Genomic DNA, 12,342 nt, shown 5'->3' on the forward strand with positions numbered 1-12,342 from the left:
CATTTTTATGTTTTATTTGAAGGTTTAATAGTTTAGGATCTCGAGTGGTATAGTCGCTAGGGCTTCGCTGCGTTACTTTTTATGGCAAAATGTCAAAATGTCAAAATGACTTGAAAGTGTCCTGACGTATCATGACGGTTCGTAGTTGGTGTCCCTAAATTGCCACAAAACATTTAATTGATCAAAAATTCGACTCCAAAATGCCGTGGCTATGACTTTGATTCGGTTAAAATCTAGCACCATGCAAGAGTCACGCGGGTCTGGTGCTGGATTGATTAACCGACTTGTGGTAATTTGGTTCATATTGCTAGGGTTTTTCCTTACAAAAATCCCTGATTTCTATCATTTTTGAAATTGGTCAGTTCTATACAAATAAGAATTCAACTTATCCCTTTCCTCTTGCTCCTCCTTTGGTTTGAACGAACCCCAGAACCCGAAAAACACAAACATATTAAGTAAACTGCCCTTTTCGCAGTTAATTTAAATTTATTCCATCAAATTTTTCAGCGATCTTACAATTAACAACCACCAAAAACCCACATCATTTTCCATACTTGCTTCATTATTCCCCTCCGTCCTTGCATTGTGTGCAATAAGAAAAATCTTTCATCATTTATTATTGTTGTTTCATTGTTCATGCTCATTTTTTTTAATATTCTTGGCTTTACATGAAGCCATTTTACAGTGCAAACTGGAGCAAGGACTAGATACTGGAAAATCGACAAAAGACTGTCTTTAGAATGAATTTAATGCTCAATGTAAAATTGAAATGCATCAATGGAATTGAAAAAAATTCTTTTAATGAAAATGACAAAAATATTGCAAATTGGTTTTTAGTTTATTGAATTGAATTGGTTCGTTCTGCTGAGATGATGATGCTTGCTTGTAGCAATAAAAGAGATCATTGATAAAATTGAATTTGGTATTTATGAATTTTACAATACAATGTAAAGAAGAAGTATGCAATTCATGTAACAAAGCTTCTTTTTGATTTATTTGGAGATTCATTTATTGCTATATTGATTTCTGTTTGTGAGCCATTTTTGCATCTTTTATATAAGTAATTGTTCAATTTAGTATGAAATTGGATGAAACAATTATTCATTCTTTTGTGCTGATATTTATTGATGTCAATGCAGTTAAACTTCAGAGTAAATGAATCGGGGCGCATAAGAGCTTTTAATATAAGAATTCAACTGTAGAATATAGTGAAATAGATAGGTCTCTAAAGGGAATCGATTCTACTTACTCACAAAAAAGAGTATTGCTTATATCCGGGTCTTGTTGTCTAACAACTTGACAAAGACTTGCTAATATGTTAGAACCAGTGTTTTTTAAACTATATCAAGTGTTCCTCTGTGTGGAATCTATCTAGTTACTAACTGAAGCCTCTTATTTGTGTCTGTCGACACCGACTTCGAGACTCCCCGGTCTTGGTTTCGAGATTTATTTTTGATCTAAAGGAAAAAGTATGATTTCGAATAATGGATACGGAGTAGGGGGACTCGAAACCAACGTTCTACGTTTTTCAGTCGCATACTTCTGCCACTGATCTGTTTTTCCATCTCACTACTTCATTTCCAATGCTATGTAATTGATAGGCTATTAAAAGAGTCCCATTCCAAAATTTTTCATGGCCAAGATCAAGAAACCTTACTTTGAAGTTAATAAACCTTACTTTTCGGGTTAAATATTCACAAAATTTATGACGTGATCAACATTTACTTCCTATAAAGCCATTTAAAAGTTCAAAAACTAATTTTCCTCACCCAAAAACGAATTTTGAATATAAAAGTACCCCACATACATATTAATGATCAATTATTCAAGACACTTTCAAGTCTAAAATTCATTCAAGCAGAACAATGAAAAAAAGTTTAACTACATTTGCAGCTGAATAAGCATTCAATTTCATTTTAAAGGCAATTTGTTGGTGGGAATTATGAGAAGCTAAAAAAATAAAAATTGAAGCATATGAAAGTAGCATGAGTGAAAAATAAGTCAAGAAAAAGTTTTCTTTGCAGGATGAATAGAGGAGGATGAAGACGTGGAGAGACTTTTTTGTGTTGAGAGTGCCAAAAAATGATTTTTTTTCCGCCAGATGAAAAGAAGAAAGGAAAATTTTGTTTAACAAAAGTGGCATATACAATGCTTAAATTATTTCTTCTTATTCCATGCACACATTTTTTCATCCTTGTCGTAAACATTGCGCTGCTGTTTGATAAAGTTTTAGCATAAAGTGTTATTTATAATTCTTTCATATTTCTTCTTATTTTTAGCGCATTTTTAAAAAATCATTGGCTTCACTCATTTCCTTTTCATAAATTCCATTTTAAAAGAAATAAAAATATTATTCTTAATGTTATGAGGGATCGTTTGGATGTTCTGTAACCCTTAACTCAGGGCAACACAGATGAAGAAGGGTCTGCCTTAGAGCTGCCAAATATGGCATTCATGCGGCTGCCAATTAGACCTGGGCTTCATTTGTTGATAATTCGCCGGAGTTGAAATATTGGAACTTGATCGACACAAATGGAAAATGATCCATCAAAGCGAAATAGTCGCTGGCGATTATTTTGTGGTAATGAAAGCAACCTGGATGGAGCCGTATAGAAGCTTTTTCCATTTAAATCGTTCTGGGAAGCTTAAATTAATAGTTTTGAGTCGAGATCGATATATGCTCAGGGTACTTTCGAAGAATAAACAAATTCAAGATATCAGGAGCCTTAACTCTTCTTTTATAAGCTGGTCATCGCTCCTGAATAACCCTCCCTCCTTATCCTCCAAATGAATATTCATAAATATTTTTGAAAGATCCATAAAAAGGAGAAGAAATTACGAAAATGAAAGAATTATGTTTTCACAAACAATTTGCACGCGTCTTATGCATCATTAATTTAATTCTTCTGTTTTTTATGTTTTTACAATTTGATTTCATGATTTTCTTCATCTTATTTTCCTAGAATATTTGTAATACAAAGATAAGAAGTTAGTTGAAAGAGTCAAAAACTTTTTATGAGCTTTTCTTATGAGAAATGAATTTTCTTTATATTTTAAAATTCTTTGTAATTTTGTCTGGCACTAAAAGTTTTACTATGAATAACTTTGGACTTGTTATGTCAATTTGGATTATTATTAGAAATTTACCATATCGATTTTATAAATTGGATTAAAATTAAATTGAAAGTTTTTAGGAATTATAAATTTAATTTGAAGTTTGAAGGATTTATGAAATTGAGAGATATTTACTAGATCTGTGCCAATTTTAATGTTGACCACACGGCATCTAATCTGACAATTTAATTAGAATGTCGTCCGTTTGGTTCTTAACGTTCTGCTTGCTTGGCTGTCGTGGGGACAACACCAAGGAAAATGTCAAAATTTGGACAGAATTGTGCAATTTTTACAACAATTGACTCAGTTTAGTCAGAAATAACAAAATCCTTATGGGCTAACTCCAAATCAGATTCTATCCCCAATACAAAAGCTGCAAGCTACACGACGTAGTATTGACGACATCAATCAATTAATTTTAAAGTGTAATGAATCTTTAATAATTAAACCAACGCCATTGAAAAGTACCGAAATCATTATCTGACATTTTCACAACATTTCCACGTCATCAAACCTTTTAACTTAATTGCATGCTACAAAAAATTTTTGCAACACGAAGCCATATAAAGCACATTGTTTTTTCAGCATTCTGTCATTTATCATGCTGAAAACAAATTGTTTACAAACATAAAGTGATTAAAATAATGGAAAAATTCATCTCATTAACCTCATGTCCAACGAGCTTTTTTTTTCGGAGATCATGTCTGGATAATAAAAAAGTATTGTAATCGCTTCTATTTCAATGAAATGCTGCATCTTTTATTATCCAGATAACAGCTACAAAAAAAGTATTTTTACAGCTTTGAAAATGCAGTCGATGAATGGAACTTCTAAGGTTAATATCTGTTCAAATCTTTATAAGTCAATGAGAAATCTATCCGAATCAATTGTGTGCTTAAAAACTGATTTTCGCTTTATATTTGATTGGATTTCTCTTTTTGTTCTGAAAAAAACTTCTTATTTGAAAATAGAAAAGAAGAAAACTTTTCAATTTACATTCTGCATTGATTGCAGAAAATTTAGTTTCATGCATCATTAAAGAATTTCAAGTTCTTTTCTCAATCATTGATGAATTTTAAATGCTTCATCTTATTTTGCTGAGATTTTCATCTTTTATTGTTCGTTTATTTTTAAAAAATTTAGATGCAAGTAAGAAATGATCATGTCAGTGAAAGATTTGAAAGATTCTAGCATGGGGCTTGATTCGTTCGGTGAAATCTGGCCTAAGTAAAGATTCACGGCTGTCTGGAAGGACTCATGGATTGTGTGACTTTAGTGAATATAGTTAGAACATCAGAGATCTTCATACAGAATGATAGTTTAGACAGCATTGTAAAGCTTGTCCGAATAGCATACCGTGTGCTCTCCAGCACGGCTACGTCACTATATCAACGTTAAGATGCTAAGTTGTCTTGACACCACCGTGACACATAACCTCGACCCATTTTTTCGGCGAAATATACGTTTCGTCTCATTTTTTGTTGGAGTTGAAATCAAACCTTCAATCCTTAATTGACTAAAAGATTCCTCAACAAAGCTACATAAATACAATTTTGAATTCACTCAATAAACTGCACAAAAGTCTTGATTTGTTTAAACATTAATCCCTTAACGAATATAAAAGTAAATTTTCAACTTTTTTACTGAATCTACACTAAACTGCAATCAATTGATGTAAAGTAAATGAATGGGAATGAGAAAACTTTTGAAAAATCGAACGTGTTTCTTCATATCACTTAATATAAAAACTTTTTTCAAAAGTTTTTTAACAAAGTAAAAAGATCCAACAGCAGTTGTAATTGTTAAGAAGTTAAATTGCTTAAAACTAATGAAACAAATTTTTTTTTTTTTTTTTGAAAACTAAAGGCAGCTTGGAAGCTATAATATATTCTAATTGTTATAGTGCACAATGTGCTTTTGATGGAATTTAAGGATACAGAAAGTGGGTTAATGCGTCACTGTATTGCAATGACATTAAGATAATAAATTACAATTAAGATCAAATTTTGTAAGTTTAGGTTTGGGGGATTGTGTTTTGGGGTTGATTTAAGGATCTTCGGATGAGGTGTTTTTGGGTGTATACTATGATAGTGTTGGTTTGAATCCTATGAAATTCAGTTGAGATCACCAAAAAATAAGGAAAAATGATTTATCAATTGGTACAGTTTGCAATACGATAAATAGATCTTCAAAAATGTGAAAAATTGCTAGAATTTAAACTTCCAGACAACAGACTAGTCCTAGACTATACAAAACAACCTGAGTAACACTTTGTTATCTCTAAAGGTCCGCTAAGAAGAACAAGAGGTGTCCTGACGGTGCTATAACGACTATATTTGGTTGTTTTTTACGGTTAACTACGGAATGGCAAAGAAATTTTCTGCAACTAGCAACCCGAGTAGCACAACTCGATTAGTCGATCAACAATCCGGAACCAGATCGATTTGACCAATTTAAGCTATTCGAATCATTGAGATAGTATTCTAATATATTCTATCAAGTCGTGAAAAAGGCCTATAAGATGCCAAAATTCCATCCATGTTAATTTCATCCTAATTTTACTACACCTTATCATAGTCAGTTATGATATATTGATATGATCTAAACACTGTTCACAGAACATTGTCAATATTTTCACGTAAATAAATTAATTACCTCTTAATTAAGCAAATTTGTGGATTAAATGAAACAACAACTGAATATGCTGTTCAAATTAGTCAATTTTCATGTATGTTTAAGTACTTCCATATCTAATTATTGTCTAAATTAAATGCAAATTCATTAATAGCTTATCAAAATAAAGTCCATTGATAGGATCCATATTTGTGCATTGAACCACAAAGAATACAACAAATTATATAAATATTTATTTCAATATGAATAAATTTTATGCTTATGCTATAAATTTATTATGCTCATTAATCAAAGTCTGTTAAAAATGAATGAATTTATTTTAGTAATGGATATTTTCCATCTGTGTTTAATATTTTTTTTCTCTCGTTGTTGTTATTGGACAAATAAATTATGTTAAAGTGAATTTTCTGTATCGTTTGAGAAAAAAAATAATTTAATGGATTGTTGAAAATTGAAATGAGAATCAATTGATGGATGAAAATTCGATTTATTTTGAAAAAAGTTTATTTAATTTGATTATTGAAGGGGCTTATTAAGGAGACAGCAAAGAGCTTAGTCAAACAGATGCGTTGCTAGGGTGGCGGGCTTTTAGAGGCTCTGCATGATTTTCATAGAGTTAAAGAAAACTTAAGTATATAATAAATGTAGTTAAAATCCTGAAAATCCTTTGAGTTGAAAAAATTGAGCCTGCTTCCTTAAATATTTCTGATTTCGTTCCTGGTGGGAGATTCTTACTTACTTACTTACTTACTTACTGCTGGCCGTACAGATCAATAATGATCAATGGCCTTCACTAGATGTCGCCTAAAACTAGCTCTATCGCTGGCTACCAATTTTGCCAATTCCCGATTCCAAGTGCAATTCTGGCTCTATCAATGTTAGTGTCGGATTACAAGTGCATTACTGTCCCTTTCCATGAAAAGGAGATTCATAGATGAAGATAACGGCAGTAGTATCAGGCGTATGGATCGCAAACATTTAAGGTGGGAAGCTGTGATTTTTTTTGACAAATTAAAGAATTTTTCCATAAAAAACGCGGTCTTGCTCTATTTGGATCTCATGCAACCGCTAAGTGGATTGGGTGTCAATAAATGTGTTCGTGATGGTATTATTTCCATTTTTTTGCTCTTTGAATTTGTATTCAATTTGAACTATTTCTATTAAGTATAATATCTTGCCACACTCCTAATCCTTTTGAGAAAATCCAATTCAAATTAAATTCAATTTGCAATCCAAAAATTTTTGAATCAAAATCATCAAGAGAAATCTCATCAACTTATCTGTTCATTGACTTCTTCTAGTCATTGATAAAGTTCACAAATCCAAAGAATTAAATTAATCATTTTGGAATTTGATTCGATAAACAAATGTAGTTTCAATCATAACAGCTTCATGCTTAATTGAGCAATTTAAACAACAGAAAAGTTTCCCCTAAAACATCTCATCTGTCGGCAAATCATTGAATTTCAATTATTTAAACCACAAAATGTTCTCGTTCAAATTTATACACCATACGAAGGGGTTTCCATCTGACTGAGTTTTAAAACTTTAAATTTTGGGTTTTTGGAGAATGAAAATTCACAAAAATGAAACTTTGTGGATGCAATAAGGCAATAACATGCAAAATAGATTAACAAGATGATGTGACATCATTTATAAATAATAATATTAGATAGTTTGGTTCTACAACAGACTTTTGGATTTTATCCGATAAAAAATTTGAAACTTTCTGTTCACAATGTCTTGTGTATACATGTGTACGTGAATTTGCATAAAGACAAACTTTTTTCCTTCCTCTCGATCGAGAAGGATGGAAAATTTTGTGAAACTTCTCGTTCCTCTTTAAAAAAAAAAATGTACATTGTACGTTTCTTATTCACATTAAATGTCAAAAGTTATACTCGCTAAAGAGATACAACAGAAGAACAAGTAGGAAAGGTCAATATTTGTATGATGAAGATGATGAGCATTGACATTCTGGATTTAAGTTAAGATGTATTGAATTGGACTTTAATTCAATCTTTATAATGATGTTTTGTTCAGAGCATGGTCATTGTCTGATGGGGGGATAGAAAGACTATAATTAAAGATTAAAGAAATTGCTTGTATCCGGGGAGGTTTAGGAGCTAGAATTAAGCATTAGCCTGCAAGTTGCAACTGAATAGTTATAACGAATTAACTTGGAATTTAGCACTCAAATATCTATGTGATGAAATCAAATTTTTAATTGGATCTTAGTTACTCAATCTAAAAACTAATATCCAATAGGATTCAAGTCATCTTCCCGACCTAAAACCAAGATACATTAGGAATCAACTCACTTTTCCGACTTATAAAAGCAAGATCTAAAAGACTTCTAGTCTTTTCCTTAGTTACAAAATCAAATATATCCAAGTCTCTTCAAAGTACCAACAAAAGGTTCAGTCAGACAGGATCTAAATGATAAAAGCGCTAAAAATCTCACTCGAGAGAAACAGGCTGATGTCAGTCGATCGTGAGTAGCTAGTATAAGACTATTAGCTACATTATGCTACACAGCGCTTTCTCTCCCTTTCCCTCAGAGCGGATGCAACAATCGTTCTTCGAGCAACACATCATGACGATGACTTAGTCGTATGACAGTCGTCACGAAGTCGTAAATGAATGCTTTTACAATATCATCGTCATGATGTGTTACTCAAGATTTCAAGTTATAAGCATGATGTTCCATGGTAAGCTTCAAAAATATAAAGTATATAACCAGATAAAGAGTCGAGTAATTGCAGTCTGTTCCACTCAAGCTTTGTTTGAGTTAATTAACTTGAGATTGAACTCCAGGTCAAATTTACATAACAGAAGAAACTTTTAGTTCCTAAGATTCTAATGCTAGACTGATATCAATCCAGATCATGTTTCTCGTGCAGCTACTTTTCAGTTGCTCAATACTTTAAATTAAATTTACAGAAAATACAGCAAGTTGCTTAAATAATAAAGTTCTTCATCCATAAACTACGAGAATTTGAAATGCGATATTAATATTTTCTTTACATGTGCTGTCTCTTTAATCCACTATCTCTGTCAAATTTTCTAAATCACCAAAACGTACACATTGCTCTCTCGTATTTCATACAAGCTTAACTTGCTAGAAATACTTTTACTTGCACATGATATTATTTAACCATGCATTGTAGCTTAAAAAAGTTTCCATCATTTGCACCCCACCCACAAGATACTTTTTTTAAGATATGTAGATGCAAACATTGTCGTTGCTACAATTCTTATATGTGTCTATGGGTGCTGTACCACAATTCACTTTTCACGTACTCTCCTTGTGCTAAAAAGCATTTCACGATGAAAAATGATACACTGAAGGGGATAAGAAAAGAGCACACAAAAAAAAGTACAGCATAAGGCGCGCAGCACAAAAAAAAAGTTTTTAAAATTTAAATAAATTGCATACATTCTGCAATGAATATGTGGGGATGAAACATTTCATGACATGAGAAAAAAAAGGTCGCGTAAGTATTGAGATAAGTTATATCATTGAGGAGAACGCAAGACAATTTGAATGCAGCAGTTCTTTTTGTTAAGTTGAGGACGGAAACAATTGTGCATTTTAGAAGCAGCAAAAAAAAAAACGGAATCGAGATGAAAATGTGATAAATTGCACTGTAACAACATCAAACACCATTTATCACAATTAAGAGAGTTGCAATCTGCATTAAGAAAATTGAGAATAATTTTATGCAGCAAAAGATCGAAATTAAAATAAACATGTGGCATTGGATATAAAGTCTCAAGTGGTATGTGTTGAATGACAATCATTTATAACATTTAGAAAGCGATTTTCTTATTTTAAAGCTTTTTTTCTATCCTTCATGCCAGAAAAAAGGCCTTAATTTGACAATAATCTTGCAGATATGTAGACATAAAAAATCCCATTGAAATAAAATAAATGCTGCAATTTGTTTTCGTTCATGTCTTTTGTCTTTTGTCTCACTCAAAACTTTTCTGTTTTTATTTTTCAAGTGATGCTTTTAAGGACTTTAAGCGAATAGTGAGATGGGAAATAAGCATAAACAAGTAGAAAAGGACATCGTTTAATGTGATTGATTGTGAAGCACGTCGCTGCATGAAACAGCTTGATGCTATAACTTAGTAGTTAAATGTCGATAAGGTATTAAGTGTTTGATGCTGTTATACTATAGGAAATGACATTTGTCATGTATCAGGCGCAGTGTTTTGAGATTTTTAAAGGCATTCGGATATTTCTTTGCTTGTTTTATAGTCGATCATATCAAGTTATTGATGTCTTTGTTGCAAAGAGTATCAATATTGCTATGGATATAACAAAATTGTGTCGTGACACTTCCAAACTTGACTATTCAAATTTTTATGAATTCCCCTAATGAACAAAAATCCGAAATTGAGATTCCAGTGATTGGTTATTGTAACAACCTGTCAACTGTATATTAATGGAAATGCTGAAGTAAAAAGGATTGAGAAAATCATAATAACAATTTATATATGCCACTTTGTCGCATCGTCGAATTCCTTTCGATAGCTCAGTGGTAGTCAATTGGTAAGAGCATTCGAATGAAATCCAGAGTATGAAGGTACGAGTTCTACTCGATAATGAACTATTCAGATTTAGGACTTTTTTTTATGGTCAATGAAAGCTTGACTAATGAAAGCTCGTCAAACCACCGCACTCAAGCCTAGATCTACAATTTCTTGTGGGATGTAAACCACTTCTTTGATGACATAACTGCCTTTATCCTACAAAGGGATGGATTTGAGCCATGTTTGCACAACATATGACCGAACCATTTCGACTCACACGATAATTCCTATAATTTCTAGCATAGACCTAGCTCATTGTTGGTTAAGGCTTGGTTAAGGCTCCATAAAAAATGTTTAAAAATTCACAAGAATCTAGACAGCATTTTTAGTCAGTCAGTCAGAAATCTCTACGATCAAAGTCATCCACGACTCCTATTTCAGTCATAAAAAATGAATAGAAAAGCTTATTCCATTTTCATTTCCTTCCCACACAACAAACACTCAAAAAGAGAGCAAAAAAAAAAGAGGAAATTTGCCACTCAACTAGAGAAATGAAAATTATCTTGTTTGACATTTTTCAAATATGCATTGAGCAGCATGTCTTAACGAGATATGCTGAAAAATACCCAAAAGAACTATAAAATTTAGTCCATCAATGTCATACCCGAGTGATATAGTATAGGAGAAGTTTATATGAAGGTGAAATAGAATGCAAGCTTCATGTGACTGCTAAATGGAGCCCTGTACAGCACAGGATGTTCCCCCCATGTGACACAATTTTGATTTTAAAAAGTAAAGATTTCAATTTTTTTCTGACAATTTTTGTACAGTTGTATCCGACAAGTGGATGGACTATTGAGGGTCTGCAGTTGAATTTCAAAAGTTTCAATATTTTTTCAACCACAAAATGTGGTTATGCAGTAAATTGGAACTGTAAAGGTAGTAATATCAATGAAATGAAAAACTTTACAACTCACTGCATTAAATAAGAGGAAATAAAGCATAGGCAAAACTTTTTTTGTGCTTGTTAAATCTCCCCAGATGGAAATCATCATAAAAAATTGTTTCGGACGCTGAATTTCTTGAAATTGGATTAGACTAATTTATTAATTAAGGACGGGAAAAGATTGATGTAATCATTATCGAATTATGAGTGATTTATTAACAATATCCGCTGACTAATGAGCTTTGGAATTTTTTTTTTTTTTGACGATGGATTAAATTCTCTTTTTTTGTCAGCTTTATTGACAATTTTGCTTCTGCTGCTTTTTGTCAAGGGAGAAAACTTTTAGAGTCAAGTGACATTTAGTGCTGTTTTCTTGATCTTTTTTGCATCGTTTGAATCTGAATTAAAATCAAGCAGCGATAAATCAAATTGAATGTAATAAATCACATTTTTGTTTCAATAAGTAAATTTTTTTTGCGATAGAAACGTGAGGAATTTTCCCATTGGGAAATAAATTACCTTTCAATAAAAGTCAGACGGTGTAATTTTGTTCAATATTTTTTTATTTCTTAGGGTTTTTTGAACTTTTCAACATTTGTTAAGTGTATTTTATTAGATTGCTGTTAATGATTTTTGTATTAATTTGATTAATTGTGAGGATTGATCTTTGTAATTTCTCCAACTTCTAGAGTGACACAAACAAATGAAATGTGGCTTCGCCACGTATCCGAATAGCCCAAGTCAATAAATCGATTCAAATTTTGTCACTAAGTTAGCATAATTCTGACAGAGTATTGGATTTAGTTTAGATCCGTTAACACGCTTACTCTGATTATGACTTTTACTTAATCCGACACCAAGTCAGAGCTATACAGCCTTGGGAATAAATTTTTAATTGGTTAACCGATTTGTGCTATTCGGTTGAGTTTTTAAGACTCTACTAAAGTTCTTCTATTGACACCAATCGAACTCGCCACAATGCTACATCCATATGACTACCAAATAAAGGCGGTATATCATCGAACTCGATCAAATCAGGGGTTTTGGGTTAAGCTATGTCGGTTTTTTTCGACACTAAAATTCTCGAATAACATAGTGAGTTGCTA

At 31.9% G+C, this 12,342-nt stretch overlaps 1 protein-coding gene across 1 annotated transcript in view; it reads right to left on the minus strand.

Annotated features, from left to right (window-relative positions):
- nAChRalpha7 (nicotinic Acetylcholine Receptor alpha7) overlaps positions 1-12,342 on the minus strand; it is a 140,922-nt gene that overhangs the window by 19,822 nt on the left and 108,758 nt on the right. The gene's annotated exons all lie outside the window — the stretch shown is intronic.

This window comes from Chironomus tepperi, unplaced genomic scaffold (genome assembly GCF_022539635.2).
Source record: "Chironomus tepperi strain 1889 unplaced genomic scaffold, CSIRO-AGI_Ctep_v1 contig_93, whole genome shotgun sequence".
NCBI classification, from domain to species: Eukaryota; Metazoa; Arthropoda; class Insecta; order Diptera; family Chironomidae; genus Chironomus; species Chironomus tepperi.